This window comes from Chelon labrosus, assembly GCF_963514085.1.
Source record: "Chelon labrosus genome assembly, chromosome: 10".
NCBI classification, from domain to species: domain Eukaryota; kingdom Metazoa; phylum Chordata; class Actinopteri; order Mugiliformes; family Mugilidae; genus Chelon; species Chelon labrosus.
Window position 1 is genome coordinate 1,373,770 of NC_140360.1, and position 24,515 is coordinate 1,398,284.

General features: G+C 44.1%; 1 protein-coding gene across 7 annotated transcripts in view; it reads right to left on the minus strand.

The window, feature by feature from the left end:
• The window catches only part of sulf2b (sulfatase 2b), a gene marked incomplete at its 3' end in the record, with an annotated part of 65,584 nt that overhangs the window by 35,096 nt on the left and 5,973 nt on the right, over positions 1-24,515 (minus strand). For 5 of the 7 annotated variants that reach the window (XM_084553685.1, XM_084553683.1, XM_084553684.1 and 2 more), the window contains exon 2: positions 6,808-6,854. Of the gene's footprint in view, positions 1-6,807; positions 6,855-15,849; positions 16,439-24,515 lie in introns of those variants that run through there. The other 2 variants (XM_084553680.1, XM_084553681.1) reach the window with 2 other exon arrangements.

A 24,515-nucleotide genomic window follows, 5' to 3' on the forward strand; every position in this document is an offset into this window, starting at 1 on the left:
AATAATCATTTCCCAGCAGAGAGACTCTAGACCAACTTCCACAAAAGCTGACTCACTGTCTACCAGAGAGTTTGGTTTTAGATCTGAGACAAGACACAAGCGCACGGTTTCCCTTTAGAAATGAAGATTCCTGCACACCCATCCACCAACCCCAACCTCCACACCCTTAAAGGGCCAGCGTACTCGTTCTCAGTGCTCGTCAAACAGCTTTAGAAACCTCGTCCCCCACACGGATTTCTAACTAATGAACGAGACCGCAACACTGTGAACCTGTCCTTGTTCGTTTCCAGGCTGGCCTTTGACACCATCAGTCATGAAATCTTTTAAACTGGATCTCCTCCTGCCCCAACAACACGTCGTTCAAATAAGTGTTTGAATGGATGAACTGGACAGCAGAGATGTGAAGACATTTTGGTCTTAAAGATAAAGATGGAGGAGAAGACTGTCATATTTCTGTCAGATTTGAAGCTTCTTTTTTTTTTCACACATTCTTCTTACTGAAACATTGCCCATCCACCGCCCCAACCTCCACACCCTTAAAGGGCCAGTGTACTCTAGCTAAAGCTCTTGTTGGACAGCTTTGGAAGTCTTGAATCCCAACAGATTTCTGACAAATTAACGAGACTACCACACTATGAAGGTCTCCCTGTAAATGAGGACTTTGCTTTTGAAGACTTTAGTTTGAGTTCAGAGACGAGACAGTGATCTCGTACAGTGATTTCATATTACTGTATGATTTGAGGAAGTAGAAACAGGAAACTGAACACCGTCTTCTGCAAAACAAGACATATAGTACTCTGTTCTTTTGAAGACTTTTTCTTTTACTGTCGACAAATCACACGTAATGGACCAAAACCAACACGTTTTAAATCCCAAACTACCGCCTCCTACTGAGGATGTGAATCCTGAGAATGACCTCAGAAATATAAAGTTTTATTTCAGTTAAAAGGAGACACTTCACATCTGCTGCTAGACGCGTAAAGAGGGAAATGGTTGCATTGATGGTTTGATTTCACTTGACAAATTAACTATAATATCACCTACATCCACACCATCATCATATACTATTATTAAACACAAACATCGTACACATCTGCTGGATTATGTTTGGTGTATGTGTACTTTGTTTTCTACTTTATTTCCTTTCACACACTTTCTGCAAAGCAAAGAAGAAAATCTATAAAATAAATCTCACAGATATGAGTCACAGTCTTACGAGAGAGCAAAATAAATATTTGTTGTTGTTTTTTTTAACATTTACATCAGGAGCAGATGGGACTGGAGACAGAAACCATCTGACGTGAAGAGAAGCACAGAACAAGAACAGACCGCTTCCTAAAGTCATCTAGACATGAACTATTTTAAAAGACCTGAACTACAAAAGGCTTGAAACTAAATGAAGGAGGTAGAAGAACTTACTGCAGCCGAGAACTCAACATGAAGTCCAACAGACAGAACTCAGGAGGAGAGGATAGAAACCCGTCACTTCTAGTTCTCTGTTCCTCTTCCTCCTGGTTTCACTTCTCTCTCCGATGACGTTTAATCTCTAATCTCTCTCAGCTTCTATTTTTCTTTTTCCCTCCATCCTTTGTCTTCTCCTTCATTGACGTCTCCTTTCACTCCTGCTCCCCTCCCCTCCTCTACCTTGTCCTCATGCTTTCATCCCCCCCCACCTCCTCGCACTGCCTTGCTCGTAGGGGCCGGCACAGAACCGACAACCTCCCAGGTCCTCCTCTGGGCTCAGGTGCTGTTGGCCGTTGCCGTGGTGGCAGACATGGCAATAATCCCCGTGGCAACAGCTCTCTCCCCTCGACGACCGCACGCTGAAACAGCAGCTCTCCTCCTCCGTCTCTTTATCACTTTCTCTCTCTCTCTGTCGATCTTTTTATACCTCCTATTCTCTGGCTCTCACTATCACTCCCTCCCTCCCTCCCTCCCTCCCTCCCTCCCCTCTCCTCCCCTCCCCTCTCCATTGTCTCCCTATCGCCTCATCACTTTCTCATCTCTCTCTGCCCGTTCCATCTGAATATATCTAGTTAGAGATCAGAGATGTTTTTATTTTGCGCTCACGGCTACAGGACCGACTCATTTCCTGTTTACATATGTGAGAAGAAGAAGAAGAAGAAGAAGAAGAAGAAGAAGAAGTCGTCTAGGATTAAAAAGCACATTAATCTAAATGTTTGTAGCCCAGAGAACTTGGTTAGTGACACATATCACTACGCTCTCTCTGGCTGAGAAATTCAGACTCCTAATCGCCCATCTACCACCCCAACCTCCTCACTCTTAAAGGGCCGGCGCGCTCTATCCAGAGTGCTCGTCGTCAGACAGCTTTGGAAACCTCGTCTCCCAACAGATTTCTGACAAGAGTCCAGCGCCATGAACACATCCAGGTTTTGAAGCTCTTCATGGCGTCTGCTTACACATTTTAACTTGGACGTCTCTTCAGAGCCAGTGGTTGCTCCTTCATCTGTCCAGCCTCTGATTTGTTTATTTCTGACTTGACATTATCTTTTTTTTTTTTAAGCCAAAAGAAAGATTCACTGTTTGTCAACTGTGGCACCACCATCAGAACTAATATTACAACAAGGTCAAGATCTGATTTTTAGCTTTTCAGGATGTTTCCTCTTCACGTTCCTGCTCCACAGAGGATGAACCTTTTAGACTCCTTTTAGAACGATGCATCTTTATATCCAGTATGTTCACATTGCAGCTGTAACACACACTGCAGCCTGTAGGGGTCACTAATCACTGTTTTGTGCAATTGTTCTTCTTTGGTTAGCAAATTCAGACGTAGCCTGGTTCCAACTAGACGCAGCTCTTCTCAGAAGTAGAGTCTGGATTTCATTATGATTCAGAGGCAGAAAATCCCTCTGCATCAACTGGATAGTCCTACAACCAATCATACCCATGACTACCGTTGCTCCTCTGTCCATCACCACATTAAGCCCTGCCCCCAAACGATCTGATTGGCCCGGCAGAATCAGTTCCCAACGGAGAGACTGCAGAACAACTTTATGTAGCATTAACATTTTGTGGGTTAGCAGCATCAGTCTGGCTAAAAGGTTAATCTGGTGCCAAAGTCTTATAGTTCTAGGATGCCCCCCCCCCCCCATTCTGAGAGGAGACACAATCGCTCATCCACCAACCCCAGCGTGTTTGTTGCACAGCTTTGAAAACCTCCTCCCTCCACAGATTCTGATGTATGAACAAGAGCACGACTGTTTTAAATCGATGCAGCCTCTTTACTAGAAATTTAACTATAAAATAAATATGGATGGACCCTCCCTTTTATTATGGGGGGGGGGGGGGGGGGGGTATCCCTTATAATACCAAGGGAGCAGAATCTGTTCCACATGTGTGGACTGGGGAAGTTTGCGTTAGCTTCCAGGCTAAATCCAGCGTTCTGATAAATAACAGACTGAGAGACTGACGACTCTGACAGTGACGGACCGTTTTCACTTTCGTCTCCCTTTTCTCAAATCAATGCATCGACGTCGACTCCCGGCTGCGACCGTTCAAACAGCAGAGACCAGGTTCAGAGGTTAATGTGATGTGGAGAACGAGTCGCTCGGCGTCCTGGTCTGAATGATTCATCGGCGGCGAGGATGTGAAGGAGCAGCAGAGTGATGCCTCTCGTCTCTTCAACGCTCTTCGGCTGCTGCTTTATTGATGAGGAGGACGTCTGTGGAGCAGCATCCACCAGCTCTCATAGAGCGTCTTTAAATATGTTTGAACAACCTACTGAGAACATCTGAATACTGATTTTGGAGTTTGAAAAAAAAAGACCTCTGTTCACAGTCTGTCAGAAGTGGAGGTCAGGGTGGATGGACAGCTCAACAAAACATCTAGTTTCAAACCAGAACATGTAAATACTGTTCTGATTTCAAACTGGACCAGGACTTCATCAGAGGATGGAAGACACGTGTTTGTAGCTGCAGATTCTTTTTACAAATGTTGATTGTAAAACTCAGATGAACGTCCCTGTCCTCCCAGAGAGTAAAACCCACAGAGGAGAAACATTCAGGAGCTAAAATAATCTGCCAACGAGCTTCGTTTGGCTGCTGGACGTTAAGGAGGACGACTAACGAGCACTCGTCTCATTATTCCTCCTCCTTCAGGACGGGATGTCTCTTTGACAGATGCACCGGCTGTCCGCTCTATGCTAACACGCTAACACACTAACATGAATAGAACATGAAGACAGAAGCATCACCCTCATTTACACATCTCTCTCTCTCTCTCTCTCTCATCCATCCATCTTCCATATTGACTCCACAGCTCAGGCTCCTCCCTCCACCTCATTTAGTCCTCTGCTCATTTCTTTAATGCTTCCTCCATCTGGCACCGCCCACTTTCTCTGGCTCGCCCTCCACCTCATTTACACATTTACACACATCACTCATCTTTACATTTACAAAATATGTAGAACATATATATGGAGAGAGAGAGTACATGCAGACATGAACCAAAGAGACAGTTAACAACACAACATGACGGCGTCTGTTCACTGTTTCCCTTCTTGTCTCTACAGTCTTTATTCATTCCACCAGATATTCTACCTCTAGTGTCTCATCTTTCATGTGTCTTTGCTTTGGTCCAGCTCTTCTCTGTCCTCAGACTTTTTAAACCCTGATCAAACTCTGACAGAAGAGACGACAATCAGCCATCGGGGATTTGTGAAGAAACAATGAATGAAACCTAAAGGCAACTTTTCGCCGTGTACCCGATGTCTGTGAGAGATTTATTTGCATCGATAAATCCACAGGAAATATGAAGTCCAAACTCTTTATAAAAATAATCTCATCAGATGAAACGTAAGAGTCTGAGTCACAACCCCGTCTACGAACGCAGAGAGAGAGAGAGAGAGAGATGAGTTATCTGACTAATGAAGTCTGGGCGTCTCGTAGCTCTGAATGACGAGCGCTGCAGATAATATTTATTCTTATTCTTATTGAGACGGTATTGATCCAACGACAACACAACAAGAAAAACACAAAAACGCCTGAAGAACAAAGTGACAACAATCTGAGTTCCTCCAGAGTCACAAACACAAACATTCATATGAAATAAAGGACGTCTCCAACAGATGAACATGGACACGTCTGAATTCAGTTTGATGTGACGGGAAGAAAAAAGCTGCTTTAAAACTGACAAAAGTGTGTTAGTGTGTGTGTGTGTGTGTGTGTGTGTGTGTGTGATAGTATACGTGTGTGTGTGTGTGTGATAGTATATGTGTGTGTGTGTGTGTGTCCTCAGGTGAGTTGTGTTTGCCGGCTGCCAGGAGGTAATTACTGCCTCCATTAGAAAGCTGTGATCATGTTAAATACTCACCTCTGACTCTACACACTCACAGACACACACCACCAGGCCTGAGTGTGTTACTGTGTGTTACTCTGTGTGTGTTACTGTGTGTGTGTTACTCTGTGTGTGTGTTACTGTGTGTGTGTTACTCTGTGTGTGTCTAAAAGCTGTTAAAAGCAGAGGAACTAAAAGCTGTGATTTTGTGTCATTACAGTGAATCACGGCGACACATCAGAGTCGACCTTGAACAGCGACTCCTGACTCAGACTCTCTCCTCCGACTTTAGAAACACAGAAATAATAAATCAAAGTGAAAGTGAAGCAAATGATCCCAGTGACACGTTGAGATGAAGACGATAAACACAAAGACCTTTCATCAACCACTTCCATCTTAGTTCATCTTGTTTCTCTACCTCCATGTTTCTGTTCCTCCAATAAACTCCTCACCTGATGATGATTAGGAAAGGTTACTGTGGTTACCACCTCAACCTCTACCCTCATCCATCAGCGTGATTATTATTATTATTCCTATAATAACTTCCTGGTGTGTCTTAAAGGGCCGGTACATATGAATGAGTCAGATATGAGCGTGTGAACGTGTGTCGTCTAATTCATTCATTAAAGATCAGCCTGGAGACTGAGCTGCTGTCTAGTTCATAACAGCTGCTGCTGATTAACAGCAGTTATCTGACTGATCCAATCACAGGTCAGTCATGTGTCTGCAGTCTGACAAAGATAGTTTACGAGGTGAAAGACGCATCACTCTGCTTCACATTGTTCCAGGCCAACCTACATTAATATCACATGGTACAACAACAAGATGCACACGGACACAAAGCATCACAGTAACATGACTACTGAGAATGTCCTGCTAGGAGACGGAAACTGAAGAAGAAGAAGAAGCAGGACAAGGAGAAGAAGAAGAAAAAGAAGAAGCAGAAGGACGAGGAGGAGGAGGAGAAGAAGCAGAAGAAGAAGTAGTAGTAGTATTAGTAGTAGTAGTAGTAGAAGTAGAAGAAAGGGAGTGTTTCCAGGTTTCCCGTGTAGCAGTGACTGAAACCCGTTTGTGTGTTTGCCTCCCACAGTCAGCCTGGCGGCTAGCAGCAGGCCGGGCTAATCAATTAGCGGGTTAGCTGCAGCGCCGCTCGACCCCGTGGCCTCTGGCTGCTCCAACACATTGAACACACACATTAAAACACAATAAACACACAACACGACACTAGACACCAGCTGTGTGAAACTCTGACCGTTACCGTGGAGACAGGGGAGAAACAACACAGCCCAGTGATGGACGCAGAAACTAACCTGTCGTAGCAGCGTGACTGCAGGACGCAACAAACGCCAGAACTCATCACACCCACACTCTAATTACTGACTGCTCCAGTGTGTGTATATAGTGTATATATATATATATATATACACAGTATATACGTATATATAATATATATATATATGGGAATAACCCTTCAGTGGTGATGGTTTGTGTCGGGGGTGTAGTGGATGTTACCTTGTTCAGATGCTCTAGAGAGAGTCTGACAGTCTTCAGTTCAGAACCTGAAACAAACACACATAGTCAATTAATCCTTAACTGATAAATAATAAATAAACATTTAAACATATCTTAACATGAAATCTAAATAAAGAAGCCACTAATGATTCTATTCAGCTGAGGTTCAGATTCATTCAGTTTAATTAGCAGACACACAGAGAACATGGAAACTCTGCAGCTTAGAACCAACAACCTTCAGGCTGTGATGCTAACCACTGCTAAAGGATGCTAACACCCACTTAGAGCAGAACGTTACTGGAAATCTACCGGGTTTAGTTTTAGAGGAAACTAACAAACTGATGGAAAGCAGCACTGATGTGCTAGCTGTTAGCATCACCATTAGCTTCACCACCAGTGTCTTCATTTGCAACTCCATGAATATCACCTCTAGCATCTCTCCATTAGTCCACTTGGATCGCCACCGGTGTAGCAGTTAGCATCTCCATTAGTGTTACCATAAGCATCACCATTAATACCGTAGTTGGTGTCGACATGACCATTGCCATTAGCATCACCACTAACATTGCGCTAGTGCAGCAATTAGCATCTCCGTTACCGTTGCCATTAGCATCATCAGAAGGATCACCACTAGCGTTCCCACTAGTGTCGCCATTAGCGTTTCCATTAGCACCACCACTCAGATCGCCACTAGTGTAGCAAGTAGCATCTCCATTACCGTTGCTATTAGCATCTCCATTAGCAACACCACTAGTTTCTCTAGTCTTGACAACTGTGCTGGAAGCATTCTTCTCACCTGTTTAAATTAAAACAAGTTCTGCAGAATTAAGGGGCGTGGCTGCTTTGAGTGACAGGTGGGCGTCCTCACAGGACAGAAACCTTCAGAATTAGCTGGGAGTAGGATGGAGACGGCCGGAGACGCCACTCTGAGCTTCACGACCTCTCCTCAGAATCAAGGAGGCTTGATCCGTCTGTACATTTAAGAAAACACTTCCTGCATCATTAAGTGTCCAACATCTTGACATAAATCTCAGACTGTCTGAATTTTTAAACACAGAGTGAGTCAGGTCATAGATAAATGAATAAATCTTCTTCCTCTCTGTCTGAGAACAGTCAGCGTCTCGATTCTCCCTCCATGAGCCTTCAGCCGGTTTGTCTGCAGAGAATCGTTGCTCTGTTTCATCCAGTTTCAGTTGGTAGACGTGGAAATCTCCGCTGACAGAAAACACTTGTCGTCTCAAACCTGTGAACTGATGAGCCCGAGGCGTCCAGAGGTTCATTAGAGCTCAGCGCCGAACTTCCACTGAGAGCTTTAAACTTTGGATCTTTTCTTAGATGAAAAGTTTTACGTCAGTGGAAATAAAAAGAGAAGTGAAAGGAGCTCCAGGAGACGTGGCTCAGAAATAAAAACCTCTTCCCTCCGTCTTACAGGAACCCGAACGTTCAGCGGATGACGATGTGATGAAAGCAGCCGTGGTTGTGTTTCATGGTGAACAGGTTTTAGACAGACTCACCGCTACGAGGCTGTGATTCAGTCTCTAGTTCAACGCTTGGACTCAACCAGGGCTGAGTTAGAAAATAATCAAATGAGCTTCAGATTCAAGGAATTTTTCCCGCACTGATCATTAAAATCCTCAGACTGATTTCTCTGAGTAGAAATGATTTCACTCGACCCAGAACATGAGACACTGGAGGTGAGTGACCATAGACTGTATATAAATATGGACACCACATCTCCTCCTCCTCTCATTGGTCAAACTGACTCTATTTTCCCGGGGATACGGGCGGCGCCATCTTGTGAGTTTGGATCCAGAGTCTGATCAGTACGGTCTGAGGGCGGAGCCACGTGGAGTCGTGATATTGATGCCCCGCCCACACTTCCTCCAGACTCAGGGTGCATCCGAATACCCATACTAACGTACTGTTCAGTAGGCGAGACGCAGTACGCCACAGTAGTAGTACGTCCGAATTCTTAGTAGACATCGACTAGTAGGCGAAAAATACCCGGATGGCCTACTACCTCCACAGTATACAACGGTAGCTCACTACGCTATCCCACAATTCAGCGGGAGCCCGCTAAGCGTAGAAGAAGACGAGCCGCCGGGAAAATCAAATCAGACAAAATGGCTGGGACCGTTGTGACAGCTACAGCTACGACAACCGAAGTTTATAAATGTCAGTATATTAGGATAAATGTTGAGTTTAAAATGTTGGTTGTTTCGAAAATACTTCTCCGAGGCGGCTTTAAAATTTCGCGGCACCCGCCGGTGTGCGTCATATGTGTCGGCGTCACGTGTAAACATCCGGGGTCTAAGGACAGGCAAGATGGCTGCCCAGTACGTCCGAATTGTATGCCTACTACTCGCTCGCATACATAAATAACGTACTAAATTTACGGTTGAGTAGTACGTTCTAACCGACTTTAATATGGACTGACTATTCAGATGCACCCTCACTCATGTTTTAGTTTAACTAATATACGCTCTGCTCTACCTCCACCTGTTACAAGGAGACGATGGATTATACACTGGACTTATTTATCTGATTTATTTTTACTACTTTCACGGTCCTATGGGACTGCTTTAAGGAGCGGTTGGCATGGCAACTGGTGGTCGCCATTATGTCACATCCTGTTTCTAAAGCGTCAAATAACTAAAACTAAACTTATCTAAAAAACTGACACTTAAACATTCATCAACATTATATTAACTACCTAAAATGACTGAAACCATCCTTGAAAAAATGTATTTGACGTGTATGTTAGTGTTTTAGTTTGTCCCAAGTCCCGCCCACTATCATGGAGGGGGTGGAGCTTATGACCTATACTGCAGCCAGACACCAGGGGGAGCTCTACTTGCTTTGGCTTCACTTTAAAGGAGCAGTTCCTCTGTCCATCTTTATACTGTCTATGTGAGGGACACACTGAGCATCCTGGGAAATGTAGTTTAAGAGCTGTTATGAACCGACAGGAGGAGGTCCAGACGATGGACGGTTGCTGATGTTTCTGTCTCAGTTTATAAATGTTCTGTGTTCAGATGAATAATTAAATAAATGATGGTTAAGCTCCAGGAACTGAATCCAAACTGACCAACATCAGGGTGACCCTCCTGATTGTTGGTCGGTTGGCACGGTGACAGTGACGCCATGGTAACGACGGCTCATCCTCCACCTGAGACTCTGAGTGTGTGTGTGTGTGTCAGATTCAGTTTAAGCCTCAGCTGTTTGTGTGTTTCCCTAAAGGCCTCCATGTCTGCTAGAGAGGTAACACACACACACACACACACACACACACACACACGCACACACACATTTGTACAGCCATCCTAGTGAGGACATTTACTGACATAGTTCATTCCCTAACCTTTACCCCAGAACTAAGTCTTAACCCTCAAACAGCCTGAAGAAGTGAGGACCGGACAAAACGTCCTCACTTTGAACAACTCAAACTGGTCCTCAGAAAGATAGCTGAACAAGTGCGCACACACACACACACACACACACACACACACACACACACACACACACACATTAGAGAGAGGGAGAGTAAATGAACATGATGAGAGGAAGTGGACCAGGCTGATGCTGACTCTACTCCCATCCCCTCATCCTCTCTGTTCCTCTGAGTACTGGTTGTCATAAATCTGTGGGACGGTTTTAATCTCATCCAGCGTAGCGTCCTCTCTCTCGTCTCACTGTAAATCTAACGTCCTGTCTCAGGCCTGTCCCTGTCCCTGTCCCTGTCTCTACCTTCCTCTACAAACACAGATCTCTGCACGGCCGCCTCCCTCTCTGCTGGGACCGTCCTGCAGCCCTGCTCTCCTCCTCTCTGGGTTTAGAGTTTCTGAAACGCCGTGGGGAAGATTTAGTTTGTCCTCCCCAAACGAGGAGACATTTGTCTTCTTTATTTATTTATTTATCCTCCTCCTCCTCCTCCTCCTCCTCCTCCTCACAAACAGCTGAAGGCCGGAGGAAGCGGCGGTCATCAGTTAGAGGCAGCAGCTTCCTGTCGCCGTCCTCCACCTCCACCTGGTCACCTGCTGCCCCGCCAGCACACAGGATGGTGTTTGTGTGTGTTTTTAGTTCTTACTGAGCTGTGAGGTCCAAACTCTAGTGGAATACTAACCCTGTGGGGACATGTTGTTCTTTCTGAAGGTTCAGACCTGGTGGTAGAGATCTAAATGATCTTACTCAGCTGTTCTAACTAGGGGCTGTAGAAGACAGGTGAGGAGCCCAGTGTGTGGAAATACTTCACTAAAGATGAAGCCCATACTACCGTCACATGTCAGTCCTGAAATACAACTCCTCCTGAAGTACGACTGCAAAAAAGACATGCTAACGCTAACGCTAGCAGAGAAACGGTTCAAATCCTCTGCTTAAAATGAGACCTAAATCACAAGTGCAACAACTACTGTTAATATTCTTTTAATTCATTGTTTTATTATCAGTCCTGACTCTAAAGTCTCAACTACTCACTGAACTGTTCTGTTCATATTTTTTCTTGGATCAACACAAATCTATTAGTTTTTAGTCTAAAACACTAGTTTGGAGAAATCTGGGGCTTCCTTCAGGTCGTATCAAGTCATTTGGTTCATGTAAAGTAATATATCCTTATTTTTAACTTGTTTTTCTTGTTTATTTTTATTAACTTGGATCCTTCTCTGCTCTGAGGCCTCGGCTGCTGGACCTACACCTCTCTGTGGGCGGATGGTGGGAACAAGGTGGAGGCTGAAGCTGAAGCACTGAGTTATACAACGAGATCCAACCTGAAGAAGGAATCTGACTCCTCAGCTTGACCCTGTTTAACTATTTAATAAACAAGAAATTTGTTTTCTCGCATCATCCAAACTTCTCTCATCAGGAGAGAGGAGGTTGCGGTGATGGTAACCACGGTAACCTTTACTAATCATCATCAGGTGAGGAGTTACCAGGAGGAACAGAAACATGGAGGTAGAAAAACAAGATGAACCAAGATGGAATCAATGTGGACAGAGACGATGGAGACGTGGAGACATCTTGATTGTCTTCTAAGACTCCACCCATTCAGGACATGGAGGAGGACATGGAGGAGGACATGGAGGAGAAGACACTACTGCTCCTTTTTCCTCTCCTTCTTCCTCTAAGGTACCTCCTGATGCATCCTGGGTAAATCAGACAGGTCAAGAACACATCCAGGTATCTGGACTCGATCGGAGTCTGATGAGGTTTCACAACAACAGACGAGATCACATGTTGACAGACGTCCAACGAAACACAACCAGGAAGTTGTTCTTATTTCTTTAAACCAGCTCAGTGGGACGGTTACAAACCGTTTCACCACAGGACGTCCCAGGGTCCAGGATCCATTCCTGTCCCTCCCTCCAGTTAATTCATTACAAGCTGTAAACGAGGCGGCATCGACACAAAGAGTCCATCTCTACAGGAGAGGAGGAAAATGCATCAAGTCCACTCCTCCGTTCATCCTCCATTCATCCTCCGTTCATCCTCCGTTCATCCCCCTCTCCTTCCCTGAGGGCGGTTCATCCATCCTGCCCACTCAGAGACAGAAATAGACTGATGGAGAGCAGGAGAGCTCTGCTGGGAGATGACCACTGGACACACACACACACACACACACACACACACACACACATACACACACATATATGTATCTCTCTCTATATATTCCTATATCTATATCCAGTACACGGTGCAGGGTCAGCTCAGAGCTGCAGCAGCGTTTGTTCTACGACTCCATTCAGTTTCATATTTATCAGCCTCGCTCCACAACATGATGGATTTATTAGAGAAACACACGAGATGGTGGAGCGTGAAGGTCACATGAGTCTACATCTAAAGGGTCATGTGTTATCACGCTCAATATCGCATTAAAGAAAAATATAAATAAAATATATTCACTGCCTGGCCATTTCATTAGGTACATTTTTAGGTACAGTTGTGCACTAAATCGTGTCACCAGATCTCAGACGAGCAGAGAAACCGTTGATGTGGTGCAACGGTTGATTCTCATCATGGATGTGATGACATCAACAACAGCTAACAAATGTTTCCAGCAACTTCTGGAATCTGTGACATGAAGCTGATACTAGAAACAGTGGTCATACAGACTAGTGCACTAGTTGGTTTGTCGGCCATGACGCTTTCAGCATCATGTGGACTAGTCTCTGACCACGTGACAACAACAACATGGACGCCTCCTAGGAGACAGGTGAGGAGCCCAGTGGGTCATTGGTTCATCAAGTGTGTGGAAATACTTCACTAAAGATGAAGCCCATACTACCGTGACATGTCAGTCCTGAAATACAACTAAAGTACTACTGTAAAAAAAGACATGCTAACGCTAACGCTAGCAGAGGAACGGTCCAAATCCTCTGGACAGCAGTCAGTTAACAACTTCACCAAACGTCCTGTGGTAACAGAGAGAAGGAGGCTGCACATCAGCTATCTGATAAAGTTATTAGACCTTTAGCTGCTACACTATCCCATCTAACAACACGCTGTGGAGTACTGTTAAATGCTACTGATGGTGCTGAGGTGCTGCCTGTTTTTATACAGGCTATACATATCTGCAGAGCACAGTATGTAGCTGCAGTCTGTTCTTAGCAGATGGATTCAGGTCAACAATATAGATTTATTATTTTCTACTGGGTTTTTATTAGTGACGTCATCAGAGACTAGTCGGTGTCAACTTTAAAACATCTTAAGGTATCCTTCACCTCTAATATGGTGGCCAGTGAGTGACGTAACTGTAGATGCTGAACACCAGGGGGCGCTGCAGAGAGGAGCTAATCAATCAGATGTTGGTCTGATCTAACGGACCAATCAATCATTCTACTGATTATGAAAATCAAACAAGTCGTCATGATGATGTGTTTACGTCACTGACCAGAAACACACGTAAAAACAAACCATCTATCTTTGTGAGGACTTTGCGTTGACATTGTTAGCATTATGTAGTTCATTTACATCAAACTGTAGCCCTGAGGCTTTTACAGAAAGTGTCTGGGCCCCCACACTGTCAGTATCCTGCAGGAGTCCAGCCCCCACATCGTAATAAAAACATGACCACACACTCACACACTAACAGACTCTGAGGAATGTGGAGGAGTGGAGGTCATCTGGAGCTGAACCTGAAATCAGCTGCAGGGAAATAACCTGAAACACAAACCGTTCAACGTCTCCATCGTCCTCACACAGAAACTAAACCCTGGAGTTTAATCTGAAAACAGTCTTCATCCTGCTGTGGTTTAATCACGTTCGTAGCCCAGAATCAGTTTGTTTGGTTTGTTGTAGAATCTTTCTCTACATACAGAGTTCAGCTAAACTTAACACAGAGGGTAAAGCTGCTGTTCTACTGATCTGCAGCTGGATCTCCATTTGTTCTGACAACTGGAGAATCGTCTTCCCATCGAACATGAGACTTTAGTCCTCTGTGTTGTGCAGGTCTCCCTTGTGGTGACTCATCAGAGAATGGACATGGGCCTTCTGAGGGTGTCCTGTTGTTAGTGGGGGGGGGGGGGGGTTGGCCTTTGAGGGGAGGGGCCTCTGTGGATCATCCCACAGATACTTGATCAGTTTGGGTTTGCTGCCATCAAGGAGTGTCATTGCTATGGGGTGGGGGTGCCTGGTCTGGTCTAGGTGGGTGCTACATGTCTCAGTAACATCCACACCAATGAATGCCAGGTCCAGAAGTTTCCCAGCAGAACATTGAACTGTCACAAGATCACCTCAGTGGTCATAATGTTGTGGCTGATTGGTGTATAACACACAGTGACCTTTAAGATAGCAGAAGTTACTTTAGTATTACCAACAAATCTTTACATGATAAGGGAACTAGAATATACAGGAGATTAAGAATATATCAGGGGCACCACAGAAGAAGAAATCTCTGAGAGGTTTAACAGATTTCTTTTTTCCACACAGGCTTCGTGACCAGGATGAGAACTCTGAAGCTCTGAGGTGACATCTACTACAACCGATCCTGGAAGCCTGGATGACATTTCCTTGACGGGCGCTGCATCAGCAACGTGATCGATACCTGGACCATGACTCAGTGTGACTCGTATGAAACTGGACGCCTGTGATACAGAGGTCAGGACTCAGAGGCATAAACACAGTGAAAGGCTTTAGAAGTCAGCTGGTTAAGGAGCTGAACAACCAGGATCCGACTGGTTAGACTGGGTTAGGGAGTTCATGGCAGCGTTGGATGACCAGAACATTTCTGGAGTAGAGAACACAAGGTACCAGCTACCCTCTCCACACTACATTAACTTTGACTGAAAGATTTATTGGACTGAATCCAGTCCACTCTAGGAGAAGACAAGGAAGACAAGGACAGACTTTAGGAAGCTACAGGAGACCAACTCTAGGAGAAGACAAGGAAGACAAGGACAGACTTTAGGAAGCTACAGGAGACCAACTCTAGGACATTTAGGATCAGATCAGGATCAGGACGTCCCATAACTGAACTCAGAGACCAGCCGTCAGCTATGAAGAAAAGGACGTTGAGGGGAATCACTTCCAGAGCGTCTTTGAACGCACCACGTCCATCCTTCCTGTTTTCACGTGATGCCTTCATGTGTGTGTGTCTTTGTGCGTTTTCATTGTTTGGGTCCGACCTGCATCATTAATCAGGAATGTGAGAACGTGAGGCTCCTGTTACTGGGTCACAAAGAGGGAACTGTAACAGCGCCGGCCTCCAGCGCTCGGCCTCGGCTCCTCTCTGCGTCCACACCTGCTTCATTTTGATTTATTTCTTTTAACAGCTCAATAAACAGCTTCTTGTTATCTCCAGCTCCTCTCCAGATTAGAAGCCCTCATCCGTTTGTCGGTGTTTATTTTTATCTCGTCACGTCACGGTAATAAAGTCATGGTTTTTGCTGAGATCTCGTTAAGACAAAGAGAAAGAGAGCAGCGCATCAGATCTGAAACCATGAAATGAAACAGGAGCCTGATAAAACCATCACAGCTGTTCCTGTCTGTCAGCCAGGTGTCTCCTCGTTAACCAATTAACTGGGATTAATTAGTGATGGAGTGAAGCGTTACCTGCAGAGACAGAGAGAGAGAGTCCGTCTGTGCGTCGTCTTCTCTTGTGTCCAGATCTGCAGAGACAAACAGAGACAGAAGAGACAGGTTGGTATCACTTCAGATTGTTTGTCGACAGTTTTCAGTCCGTTGGTTTAACGTCATACAGGCGTCAAGATGAACGTTGAAGGAGCTTCCTGGAAACGGTTCATCATTTTATTCCTGGAGATTATTTATCAATGTGTCTCCACCTGGTCTCACCTGTCCATCCACCTGGTCTTAATCTAAATGTGTCTCCACATGCGTCCCCAGCCAGCACTTGAGATCTGATCTCAGTTTGTGTGTCTGTAAATCAGCAGCGCCATCATGTGGTCAGTAGAATATTGTAGCAGCTGCTGTCTCTAATGGATCTCTACCTACCGCTGGATCAGAACCATCAACAGCTGCTGGTTGACTTGGAGACATGATCCAGATGTTGGAACAAGAAGGAAAACCTGCCACCATTCAAACTACAGTTGAGCTCAAACACTCAACGACCTGGTCAGAGATTCTCCTCACGTCCACCTTAAATCCCTCGAGTGAGAAGCAGCGAGGAGACGATGAAGAGGAGGAGGAGGAGGAGGAGGAGGCGGAGGATGAGGAGGAGAGGAGGAGAGCGAAGGCACATTTACCATCTGTAATCAAAAGAACTCCATGTTGGACTGTCAACCCCCCCCCCCCCCCCCCCCTCATTTTCTCCCCCTCTCTTCAATTTCCTCCCCTCTTGGGTGAAGCATGAGCAGCATACTGATGGTGGGATTACACACAAACACACAAACACACAATCACACAATCTAGAGAAGTAATGACTTTCTGCTTCTCTCTCAGTTCGCTCCGAGCTGCCAATTCCCACTGGATCACTGTGTGTGTTTCTATGTGTGTGTGTGTGTGTGTGTGTGTGTGTTTGTGTGTGTGTGCGTGTGTGCGTGTGCGTGTGTGTGTTTGTGTCTATGTGTGAGGTGGTACAACATGTCCAATTAGCTGGGCTGGTGGTCTGTGTGTGTGTGTGTCTGTGTGTGTGTGTATGTGGATAATAAGACCACACTGTGGCTTTCGAGGGCCAGGACCTGGACCTGGACCTGGACCTGATTTCTGGTCCACCATGTCTCCATTTAAAGACTTCGTATGTCTTTCACACCTGAGTCTCAGACTGGAACCACTGGGGTTTAAATAAGAACTTTATCTCATCTCATTTAATCTTATCTTGTTACATCTTGTCCCATCTCGTCTCGTCTAATTTTATCTTGTTTCATCTCATCTCATCTCATCTCCTCTTATCTCGTCTCATCTCATCTAGTCTTTTGAAGTCTTCATATCTTTTAAAGCGGTTGAACAGAATCAAGGAGAGATACCAGGTTTGAGTTACAGGTTGATCTCTACAGCTCTGGGATGTTTAGATGGAGCCTTTAATAAAACAATCTTTTAATGTTGTGGACATGTCTGTAGCCTGGGAGGGAAATAAAACACTTGGTCTATTCATCACCTGAGCGTCTGTCAGTAATAAAGTAGATATATTAACATGAAACCAGTTTCAGTGAGTCCAACCTGAGACTGAATCCACAGGAACATTAATAAAGACTTTAATGGATCAGGAGCATTTCTACCGACACGGAACGTTTGAGTGAACACATTTAGATTTGAAAAGGAGAAGAGGAAAGGAAACAAGATGAGGAGAGGAGAGGAAGGAGAGAGGGAGGAGGTGAGGATGAGGAGGAGTGACGACGGTTGAGAAGGTTTTCACTGAAGCATGAAATGAGAATTGGATTCTTTAGACACACTGGTGTTTCTATCTTTGTGAGGACCCAGTGCGTTCCTTAACCCCGACACTAAAACCAGGTCTCAGCAGATTTTAACCCTGAAAACTGTTGTGGAGCTCGACAACTGTTTAGTGGTTTGATTCACATTCAGTCATCTGCCTCCTCACAGTCTGGTTAGGCTTCATATCAGCGTTCAGTCTACAGTGGTTCAGACAGAAAGTCATGGTCAACACAGATCCAACATTTACAACCACATCTTGACCTTAATCAAACACTGAGCTACTGAAGCTTCATATTCTGATTCTCTGATCCATTTCTACCAGACTGTGTTCTACCAGATGTCCTCCATTATTCATCACTTCCTGTTTTGACTGCTAGTTCAGTTGAGAGATTTTCTTTTTAAGCTTAGATATAATCTCGTATTATTATCAGTCGCTCTGACAAAAAATAGAAATAAATGCAGGCAGCCTCTTGGCCTGACTCAGCGTAGATGAAGAACAGCAGAACAAACAGGAAGCTGTGCCTCACTAGCGCCCTCTTCCCTGAGGCAGAAGAACTGGCTGCATCACCTCCAGCTGTTCTAGTGTGAATTAATGTCAGATCAACTGTTTATTAACTTTATTCCGCCTTTATTCAACCAGGTTTGACTCATCCTTTTTTAAATGAAACCTGCTCTAGAGAATTAACATAAACCAGAGAGCTGCACCACACAAAACATAAATAGTTCTGAAGTTTGAGATCAGACTGTAGGTTGTCCCACGCAGCGAGAATAAACATGTTCCACTCATACATGAGACACATTAACTAGACCATGGAAGGTTAGGACATGTGATAACCTGTGACGGACGGAGAGACAAACCACAGGACGGTGTCGATAGAAAGAGAGATGAGGCTCAGCACATCTCTGGACTGGAAAAATGCAAAGTCAACGATTCTGACGCTAAAACTGATCCAGAAAGGAATTACACGACCCCATCACCTCCTCATCCTCCCCACCCCCTACCAAAACCTCTCCCCCGTCCCGTCACCCTGTGGCGCCTCAGTGTGTGTGTGTGTGTGTGTGTGTGTGTGTGTGTGTGTGTGTGTGTGTGCAGGCGTCAGTGCAGCATCCATCAATATACGAAACAGAAGCAGAATCTGGAAACAGGAGATTCTCTCAGTCGACCATGTCTCTCTCTCTACCCCTCCCTCTCCATCCACAGCAGATTCAGACCCACGCCTCCACACTGGGACCAAATGATTAATATTCTGATTAAAGAGAAAATGTTTATTACATTTTTTTGAGGATGAAAAACGAGTAGGTAGAAAGTCCACCAGCGTCATTAAATACAATAAAAACCGTGCATATCTTGAATTCATAAAGGTTGTGTAAAGAAAACTTACTGCACAAATATTAAGGATATTACGGTTTTGTGGTTCTTGTACAACGACCTTAAAATACCTTCTCTATTTATAACCAAATTGTTTCTCAGTAACTTAGTTAAAATTGGGAAACAGTGAATATTTGTGTTGCACTTTCAGCAGAGGCCACATTTACTAAAAGAAGTTAGTCTGGAGCCCTGACATTAACAAACTAACTTCTTCCTCATTGTTTCCGTGCTTTCTTCTGAATTAATTAAATCTACTGAAAACATCCATTGTTACACTGGATAACTTATAGTTCAAGGTTTGTTTGAAGGCTCCTGTGACAGAAACGTCCAGTTTATGACTAATAGAGAAGATTTCATGTTTTACATCAGTGATAAGAACACATGTCACTGAGTTAATGAGATATCAGGAAAACTTTATCATCCAGATGGATGTTAAATTGTTCCCTGGCCTGAAAGATGCTCTAAAACAAATGCTGGAAATGAGTGGTAGTCTTATATGTACGGGGCTGCCTAAAGGTTTTTGTTTCTACATAAAAATGACTGAAATTAAGTCCAGAAAGTAGAGAAAGAGAACCCAGTCAAACACATGAAACCAAAATATGAGGCTTATATAAAAGTAAACGAACCCTTGTGTCCAGTATCTGCTGTGACCTCCTTGTCACTAAATGTTTCTGGTAACTGCTGATCAGTGGTCTACAGCAGCTTGGAGGAATTTTAGCCCATTCCTCAGAACAGAACCACTTCAGTTCTGAGATGTTGGTGGGTTTCCTCACATCAACTGCTTGCTTCAGGTCCTTCCACAACATTTCTATTGGATTAAGGTCAGGACTTTGACTTGGCCGTTCCTAAACATTCATCTTGTTCTTCTTTAACCGTTCTTTTGTAGAACCACTTGTGTTCTTGGTTCTCGTTGTCTTGCTGCATGACCCAGTTTCTCTTCACATTCAGCTCATGGACAGATGTCCTGACATTTTCTTTTAGAGTTCACTGGTAGAATTCAGAATTCATTGGTCCATCAATGAGGACAGGACGTCCTGGTTCAGATGCAGCAGAACAGGCCCAAACCAGGACATTAGCACCCCCATGTTTGATGGAGGGATGAGGTTCTGATGCTGGAATGATGCAGTGTTGTTTCATCTCATTTAAACCAAACTATTCTACTTTGGTCTCATCTGTCCACTAAACATTGTCCCAACAGTCTTCTGTCTTGTCCACATGATGTTTAGAAATGTTCTTCTTGGAGAGCAGTGTCTTTGTCCATCACACCATGGTTGTTCAGTGGATTCATCAACATTAACATCAGCCAATGAGAGAGAGGCCTTTAGCTGCTTAGAAGTTCCCCTGGGTTCCTCTGGGACCTCTCAGACTATTATGGAGTGATCTTTGTTGGTGGACCACTCCTGTGGAGGGGAACAGTCGTCTTCAATCTGTCTGACTGTGGATTATTTGTGGGTTCCAAACTCTTTAGAGATGGTTCTGGAACCTTTTCCAGCCTGATGAGCAACAACAACTCTTTCTCTGAGCTCCTCAGAAAGCTCCTTTGTCCACAAACATGTGTTGTGAAGATCAGACTGAGACAAATCCCTGATTTATTGAAACTAAACCAGGAACTGAACCACACCTGAGTCTCATTACATTGATGGAAACACTTCTGAACACATGGACTCTGGTTTAATCCTGGAGGAGCACCTCTCTGATATGTAATATTGACAAAAACACAAGTATAATATACCGTTTCATGTGTTTGACCAGGTTCTTTTTGTTTACTTAATAATTTGCTGATGTATTGAGTCATTTTTATGTAGAAATTGTGAAGGATGTAAAAACTTCTCAGCTTCACTGTGACTCAGTAGAGAACTGGATACAGCAGTATGTTGTAGATGTACTCTACTAGTATTCAGTCATCAGGTACATATCTGCTCTGGGAGGTGAAGCAGTGACAGTAGGCAGAGTATTTTGGGATGGTGATGGACTCTGTGACCGCGGTAACCGTCATCTCAACCACCAACGGGTTTCCCCCTGGGACGGTAAAATCATCTGTGACCTTCAGGTGGAACTCTCTTCCATTCCTGCTGCCGTCTGTCTTCACCCGGTTCTGTCAGTCTGAATCACTCTGCTCCGTTTCTACTCAGCATGTCGCCGCTAATGGAGCCCTGCAGACACCGACCCGATCACCAGCACTCCTGCAGAGCTTCATTCTCTCGTTTAGTGTGTTTCCATCCAGCAGAGATTAAGTGAGCTCACGTCTGGCCGCTGCAGACGTCTGCTGCAAAACTACACAACACAACTGAAGTTTCTGAGATTGCTGAAGATCCCCCGACTATTTACACCCACATGCAAAGATTAGTTGGTAACACTAACATTAACTACACACTATGAAGGATTAATATCAGTGGTGGGTCATCAACTGACTTCTATTTTAATATTTCCATTAATCTTATTAAATTATTCCAATAGTTTATTCTTTTCATGTCATGTCTTGTCTGTCTCTCAGCTGTGGTGCTTCTGTCAGTGTAGCTTAGCATTAGAGCTTTTATCCAATCATATTTCATCATCATGTTGCTGGGCCTTCACAATTAAACCTGAAACACATTGTAATGACGCTGTTCCTTTAACCAATCACATTTCTAGTTGGTATTCTTAGTCCTTCTCTGTGGCCTACGGTAGCGTTAGCGTTTTATCGTCCTCTGATTGGACGGTCAGAGAGCCGCTCTGTTTAAGCTAAGCTAGCGGTTCATGTTCATCTGTTGCTAGCTACACAACGTTAACGTTTTGATGTTGTTGCTATTTGTTGAAGCCACCATGGAGGAAGGAGGAGAGGCTATCCATTTGGTTGCAGATCTTCTTAGAAAGACATTTTCACGGCGGACTTTGAAGGAAAAGCTGGATATTGTGAGGAAAGGCCGCCCAACCCTGGAGCTAGCTAGCCTGACCCAGCCGGGGAAACTTTGAGGTCAGAACTATGAGCGCTACCCTTGGTTGACAGGCTCTGAGGAGAACTCTAAATAGTTTCTAAAGTTCTGGTGATTAAATGAATTATATTTACATCTGTTATGTATATTTCTGTCATTTTATTGGGTCGACATTGATGCTTCTGCTGGATTTGACGTATGTGGCGCTGGTGGCTGCAGAGAGTGAGAGGAGACTTTATGAATTGTTCTAAGTGAGTTTCTTTCTTTAGTAATGACATTCATCTCTCTATATGAGATACCTGTCTACCATGCTACATCCTGTTTTATTGTTTATCTGGATGATGTTAATGGTTTTTATAGCAGTGGAGTCATAATGATCATATTAAGACGTGTTTTAATGAGGCTGGAGGTCATTGAAGGTCTGTGGTGGTAAATACACGGCCCTCCACTGAGTAAATACATAAATCATTTATAAAGGATCACTCTCATATTAATAGAAATTAGGAAGCAGTTTATAAATGTAGTTATAAATTCTTGTAAGTAAATGAATAAACTATTTAAATAAACAATAATATCCACATCTTATTATTTACACATGTACTAATAGTTACTGAGTTAAATGGTTTATAATGACGTATTCCAACTACATTTATAAACTGCTCTTCTAATGTCTACTGATGTATGAGTGAGGCTTTATAAATGATGAATGAAGTATTTACTATAGTGTGTAGTACAAATATTGTTAGCATGTGCACGGAGTGAGGTCTTTTTCTATTTGAAAAGAAAACAGAGCCAGTGACGCCAACGCTGCTCCATCTGTATCATCTGGTGGTAGGAACCAAAGTGGTGGACGACGTGTTTATTTCAGATAAACTTCACGTCTCCATTAACCTCCATCGTCTCTTCCTGCTCAGTGTTAATTGTCAGATTCAGGACAGAACTAACAGATTCTCTCAGGGAATAAACAACACTTCAGATATGACCTTTGACAGGATTAAAAAAATAAAAGATAATTTACCACAATCAGAAATGTGGATGTGTTGTTAACCTTTAAGCAGCAGCAGCAGCAGCATGGGTTGCTTCATTAGGCTCCACTGCTGCTGCTGCAGAGAGCATCACGGTTTAAAACTCCTCTATGAAGAATTTACATTCATTAAAAACTAAAACCTCCCCCACGCTCCCTCTCTCCTCCCCGAGTCCCTGTGAAGGTCAGCCGCTCCGAAGCAGCGGCCTACAACGATCACCGATTTCATCAATTCTGCTACAGCGAGGGGGAGGGACGGACTTCATCAGAGAGCGGTGCGAGGAGGGGCCAACACCAATCAGAATAAATAAAAAATAAATCCAGCTAAGCGACCTTCCATCCAACCGAAACAAAGTGAGAAGGACAATTAAGGAGCGGGAGATTTATGAGGTGATTTATGGGACGCTGATGGAAAGTCACACTGCAAACAACCCTGGAGGAAACTGGAAACACAAGCGGGGCTCTGAAGAGCTGTTAGCGGCTCCTGGAGGCAACACCCTGATAGCAATGATATCATTCTGAACTCTTTCAGCAACCCCTTGACTAGAACTGGACCAAGAGTTTAGAGAAATACCACAAAGGTTCTAGTAACAAGAGAATTAGGTCCACTCTCCATTTGGACATGTGGAGAACCAAAGAACCCAAAGTGTTCCACATTGGGTTCTTACCTCTTGAAAGTGAATCTGGCTACAAAATCCTACTGATTCCACTACAGGAGGCAATGTACACACAATTCAACCTTTGGACATTTTATTTAGCCTGGACATCATCACATTCTACCATTGTGATCATTATACAATCCAGAAGAAGATTGAGATTTCCTCCATGTTGTTCACACATGGAACTCCCCAGAGAAACCAGTCACCAAGGACATTGTGCACATTATAGAATCCATAAAACTTCTTCCCTGACATGAAATATTGAGGACAAAGAGCTCAACGCTGTTAGAAACTGTTGAGATATTTCTGAATTAATCTACACCCTTATTCACTTTCTTAGACTAGACTAGAATAGAATGTATTTATCGTCATTGTACAAGTACAAGGAAATTAAGGAGTCTTGTTTCAAGTCTAATCCCTCAGATACAAGTTGGCATGAGTGGTCAGAGATGGAAGTCGAGTTATTCTTCTAAACATCAGACAAACTGTCAGTTTCGTGGCCTCGTTTTGATTCAGACGCCTGGTGTTACTTTGTCTTGAAGCAGCGTTTATCCTCTGCTTCAGGTCTATGTGAGCATTGGGTGTTTCCTGTTTGCTAACCCACACACAGGATATCCTGTACGCGGGTTAATAACACGACAGCTCTTAGATGTAATGCTGTTTTTTCACATTTAGTGTTTCAAGATGATTTATTTTTTCACTCGTCTGATTCTCAGTGAACTGCTCCAACAAGAGAAGATCTGAGCTGACAGAAATGAGGTTACAGCTTTCTGACCTGGGTTTTGCCTCTCAGGCTACAGATCAGTTGCCCTAACTTGTTGGTGGGGATGGAATACCTTCCACCAGTCAGGGCAGCAACAACTCCCTGCGCTTCCTCTGCAGGCTTTTAGGACGTGATCTGTTTTTATTCACAGCTAAACAAGGCC